The sequence below is a fragment of the Lissotriton vulgaris genome, chromosome 1_1 (genome assembly GCF_964263255.1).
Source record: "Lissotriton vulgaris chromosome 1_1, aLisVul1.2, whole genome shotgun sequence".
Classification (NCBI taxonomy): Eukaryota; Metazoa; Chordata; class Amphibia; order Caudata; family Salamandridae; genus Lissotriton; species Lissotriton vulgaris.
This window is the reverse complement of record NC_141685.1, coordinates 1,520,058,178-1,520,064,191: the sequence shown is the minus strand read 5'-3', so window position 1 is coordinate 1,520,064,191 and position 6,014 is coordinate 1,520,058,178.

Here is a 6,014-nt window from a genome sequence, read left to right as displayed (position 1 = left end):
CTTCTTCACTTACTTCTTGGCACACAGATTTCGAAACGGTCCTTCAAGTGTTTTCTTTCTTCACACCTTTCCCTTTGGCATAAAGTAGTGATTGGCATCTCTTTGTTTGACATTCCCTTTGAAATAAATGTAGGCACAGGACGTGTGCATTCCAACTGGCATTGTACTACTAAAAATCATTTGAATTATCTCCCTTCTAATGTTTTAATGCTGTTCCTCAATCATGTCTTCAAAAAGATGGAGGGAACATCAGCTGATGAAAGGGCATTAATTACTCTGTAAAGAAAAATGCAGTCATTTTGTATAAACTATGTTACTGACTGAGGCACAGTGAATTATGCCTTCTGGGCTTACAGGATATTAGTAAGAGATGAGTTATACCCACATCTTCTCGGGGAAACAGATGGTTTATGTACATAGGTTCTCTGGCTGACAGGAATTATGCATAGGACCTAAATCGAAGCTCAGGAGCTGGCGCCCAATTCCCCTACTCGATACTGATGGGAAACTATTTCCCAAATCTTCTTTAACTGTTTTTGGCCAAGTGGGCCGAGGACAATAACACATTAAAATGTCATTAAACGGGCTTCAGAGGCAATTGCTCAACCTTCCACGGTATATTGGTGATATTCACTTATTCTAATAAGGCTCTAATAGTAAAAGACAGGAGGCTGTTCGTGTGTTACAAACATGGACAGTAATAAGCTATGGGTTGATTTACTGTCAGGGGGAATCGAACATGCTCTCTTCTTATCAGCAGAACTTTACACAGATGCCTGGGTTGGGGTGAAACTCTCAGACAGTAGCAAACTACCACCAAATATTCAAAAGGCAACAGTTTAGAACAGGGGTTTGACCCTGCATATCTTTTGTTTTCACTTCATATTTTGTTGGATACATTGTAATATAAGCACATCAATGCCTCCAAATTTGCAAGTACACATGCCAGTCATCTAGCATATGCTGATGACTGGGTAATTGGGGCCCATTGGCGAAAGGGGGGGGGGGGGAAAGCACCGACCCGAGACTCAATGTAAGTGTGACAAAGGCCGCTTTATTGGAAGCAGGTGCATCCTACACAATAACATCCTTGGCCTGCGCCGCACAACCTAAAACTCATACATATGTAATTTCCTGCCTCACCCCCACCCCCTCCCCTAACTGATTCCCACAATCCACCAACAGTAACAATTAGCATAACGTCAATTTGCCTCTCCACCTGCCTAAATACTTTATTGTGCTTGACCTACCCCCGATAATCCAAACAGTTCTCCTACTCTTCCCCCATATATTAGGAAGAAACCGCCCCTACATACAGAATGCACCCCACACCTGCTCCAGCGACATGCGAAAACCCCCCACCCAATCCAAAAAACCCCTTTGTGCACCGAATACAAAACAGTGTAAACAGCCTTGAAAAACCCTGGCGCAATTCGCCACCGGGCGAAACACGTGTCGGCTGTCCACGTTTTGACCTATATAAAGAAAGAGCAATTTTCCACAAAGCACGGACTCTTCCGATTCTATTCATACAAAAAAGGCTGAGCCTAAGGACACCAAGATGTAACGTCCAACACACTCATCACCCCCTACAAAACCCCTATTTGCACCAGCCTCCAACAAAACTGCAGGGTATGCTCAGGGTCAGGGTATGCTCAGATGTGAGTCCCTTGCTCATTGCACCATCAGGATTCAAGCAAGCCGGGCCGATGACGGCTGCAATGCCAGAAACCGGTCCCCGGAAGCTTGTTTCCTTCCCAGTAAAAGAATTGGCTTGGTAGTTTGGTTTGCCCTGTTCCCATGATGCACTGGGACAGGGACAGACTAATTTGCATGTAGCCAGGTTCTGAGCTGGGATGGTGCAGTGAGCTAAAAAACGGTGATGGATCAAGCCCTGATCTGTTGACTGGGTAGGAGTATTCTGCTTAATTCAGAAACTCTGTCCATCACCACCCCCTTTTCTGAATCGTTTTGTCCACCATAAGCGTGGAAGGGTATGCTCAGATGTGAGTCCCTTGCTCATTGCACCATCAGGATTCAAGCAAGCCGGGCCGATGACGGCTGCAATGCCAGAAACCGGTCCCCGGAAGCTTGTTTCCTTCCCAGTAAAAGAATTGGCTTGGTAGTTTGGTTTGCCCTGTTCCCATGATGCACTGGGACAGGGACAGACTAATTTGCATGTAGCCAGGTTCTGAGCTGGGATGGTGCAGTGAGCTAAAAAACGGTGATGGATCAAGCCCTGATCTGTTGACTGGGTAGGAGTATTCTGCTTAATTCAGAAACTCTGTCCATCACCAATCCCTTTTCTGAATCGTTTTGTCCACCATAAGCGTGGAAGGGTATGCTCAGATGTGAGTCCCTTGCTCATTGCACCATCAGGATTCAAGCAAGCCGGGCCGATGACGGCTGCAATGCCAGAAACCGGTCCCCGGAAGCTTGTTTCCTTCCCAGTAAAAGAATTGGCTTGGTAGTTTAGTTTGCCCTGTTCCCATGATGCACTGGGACAGGGACAGACTAATTTGCATGTAGCCAGGTTCTGAGCTGGGATGGTGCAGTGAGCTAAAAAACGGTGATGGATCAAGCCCTGATCTGTTGACTGGGTAGGAGTATTCTGCTTAATTCAGAAACTCTGTCCATCACCACCCCCTTTTCTGAATCGTTTTGTCCACCATAAGCGTGGAAGGGTATGCTCAGATGTGAGTCCCTTGCTCATTGCACCATCAGGATTCAAGCAAGCCGGGCCGATGACGGCTGCAATGCCAGAAACCGGTCCCCGGAAGCTTGTTTCCTTCCCAGTAAAAGAATTGGCTTGGTAGTTTGGTTTGCCCTGTTCCCATGATGCACTGGGACAGGGACAGACTAATTTGCATGTAGCCAGGTTCTGAGCTGGGATGGTGCAGTGAGCTAAAAAACGGTGATGGATCAAGCCCTGATCTGTTGACTGGGTAGGAGTATTCTGCTTAATTCAGAAACTCTGTCCATCACCACCCCCTTTTCTGAATCCAACAAAACTGAGCCCGAAACCCCCAACGCCCCCAAACTCCCCCGCAACGGAAGCTCCCCTGGAAAGGGCGATGCCTGCCCATGGGCACCCCCCCCGAATCATGGCCCAGGGAGGGTGGGAGGAGAAAAAATTGTTGTACAACCGCCACCCCCCGCCCGGCGGCCGAGACACCTCACTTAAAATGGTGTCTCTGCCGCGTGGCCGGGCGGATACCACAGCCCAGCCCAACGGAAACCCCACCCAAGCCCCGCCTCCAGCCCAAAAGCTACCGAAAACACCAAGCCCGTCCCGTTTGGCGCCATCTCTACCCACCCCCTTTCCCCGGCCCCAAATTGCCCCGGGCGGGGCAGGCCTCCCTTCGGTCGGCCGCCCCCCCCCCCAGGACCCCATTGGGGCCCATTGGCGAAAGGGGGGGGGAAGAAAGCACCGACCCGAGACTCAATGTAAGTGTGACAAAGGCCGCTTTATTGGAAGCAGGTGCATCCTACACAATACCATCCTTGGCCTGCGCCGCACAATCTAAACCTCATACATATGTAATTTCCTGCCTGACCCCCACCCCCTCCCCTAACTGATTCCCACAATCCACCAACAGTAACAATTAGCATAACGTCAATTTGCCTCTCCACCTGGCTAAATACTTTATTGTGCTTGACCTACCCCCGATAATCCAAACAGTTCTCCTACTCTTCCCCCATATATTAGGAAGAATCCGCCACTCGAGGGACGTGCTAACGGTCCTCGACCCCCCCCCTAGGACTCCCCCTCCCTCAACCCGGGACGTGCCACCTGCCCCCATTCGGCAGGACCACTCCCTAACTATATGGCTGCCGCGGACCCCCCTCCAACCCCGTGATGTCTGGGCCACGCGCTCAAACCGCCGGCAGGTCCTCCCCCCTAACCACAGGGCCATGCCCTTCGTCCCAATGTATAGGGCCATGCCCTCCATCACACGCACCGGGCCATGCCCCCCGCCACCACGTATAGGGCCATGCCCTTCGTCACCAATGTATAGGGCCATGCCCTCCGTCACCAATGTATAGGGCCATGCCCTCCTTCACCAAGGTATAGGGCCATGCCCTCCACCACCAAGGTATAGGGCCATGCCCCTGCCACCAACGTATAGGGCCATGCCCTCCGTCACCACGTATAGGGCCATGCCCTCCGTCACCAAAGTATAGAGCCATGCCCTCCGTCACCAATGCATAGGGCCATGCCCTCCATCACCAATGTATAGGGCCATGCCCTCCGTCACCGAGGTGTAGGGCCATGCCCTCCGTCACCAAGGTATAGGGCCATGCCCCTGCCACCAACGTATAGGGCCATGCCCTCCGTCACCCACATATAGGGCCATGCCCTCCGTCACCAACTTATGGGGCCATGCCCTCCGTCACCAATGCATAGGGCCATGCCCTCCGTCGCCAATGCATCAGGATGCCTTCGGTCACCCATGCATAGGGCCATGCCCTCCGTCACTAACGGGGCGTGCTTCCTGACCACGGAATCGAGCTCCCTACGAGGTATGCCGCACTGAACCGGGGCCGTGCCCCCTCTCTAGCGCCCAGGGGCCCCCGTCAACAGAAGGCCTGAGAAGCCGCCCGGCGCCTGCCGGCAGTCCGCTGAAGCCAGCCGTCCCACCAGAGAGAAGCCCTCCGGATGCGTGTCCCACACCGGAACCCGTCCGCCAGGAAGAAACCCCTGCCGCAGTGCCCCCAACTCCCCCCCATCACCTACCATACCCCGCAGCCCCCGACCTGGCAGCGTCACCGTTCCGCGTCAGAACCCCCTGCGCGCTGCGACCCCCCTGTCCTCCGGCGGGCGTGCTCCCTGGCCACGGAGTCGAGCTCAATACGGAGAATGACCACACCGACATGGGACCGTGCCTCCTCTCTGGCGCCCGGGAAGAAGTCCTCCACACAGTGCGTCACCCCCCAGAGCCTGTCCGCCAGGAAAAAGCCCACTGCAAAGAACGTACCTCTCACCTACACACGACTTGAAATGCCCGCGGCCTAACCGCGCCGCTGTCCTCGTCCACGCCGATAACGCCCGTACCGTCAGCTCGAGCCCCCCCAACCTGCACCTAGGCCGACACCCCAAAAAGTATACACCTCGTGTCAACAAAATCCAGACCTTAAAGGATGTCTTTGCCAATTGAAAAAACATTAATTATGTTTTGTATATATTGCATTAATTCGAGTCCCTTAAAACCTAACTGACCACAAGGTCGGTTATTATACCTTACAGTGGTTGTGCTCTGTAATCTTCATGTAGGCGATGCTAGGGATGAACAAGGTGTACTGAGTGTCTGAACAAGTCATCCTGAAATCCCTTTGAAATGTGGAAAGTATTTCCTTAATACCTAATTTTCATATAGGTGGAGCTCCTCCGTTCCCCACCTGCTTACTATGTGATTCACCGATGAGGCGGGGTGAATCCGCAGATGTTCCCCTCCCATTGTGCCCCCTCCCTATCTTTTTCCCAGACAAATACCCAACTTGTTTAAATATTTGCCTATATTTGCGCGCATGCAAACCCTTCCACGCCAAATGTTTTCCAGCTGAATTACTACCTGGGACCACATTCTAGTGAGCACTCATCCATTTTCAACGGGTACTAACTTATGTACACCAACCCAAACCAAAATCTAATCTAATGGTCTGAAGTACTCTTGTGCGAACTGGAATCTACATAGCACTGACATGTCAGGCTGCATACAAAGTCCCACCGATGGATTCAACTCAGATCTGTGACTGGGCCAGTGTCTGAACAGTCTCAGCGCTCTGTCCCTCATCTCCTTGTGTTCCCTTTTCTGAATAATCTATGACCTTCGTTTAAGAAAGGATTGTTGCATGAGCAGCAACCTTCCACTGACCCAATGCTAGTTTTGACTTGATTTTCACCATCATAACTGTGGTATCGTTGAAGACCATCAGAAGTATGTAATAAATACCACCACTCCGTAAGCATTCACTTACAAGGACTGCTCTGTTCTTGTTTACTATGTGTTCAA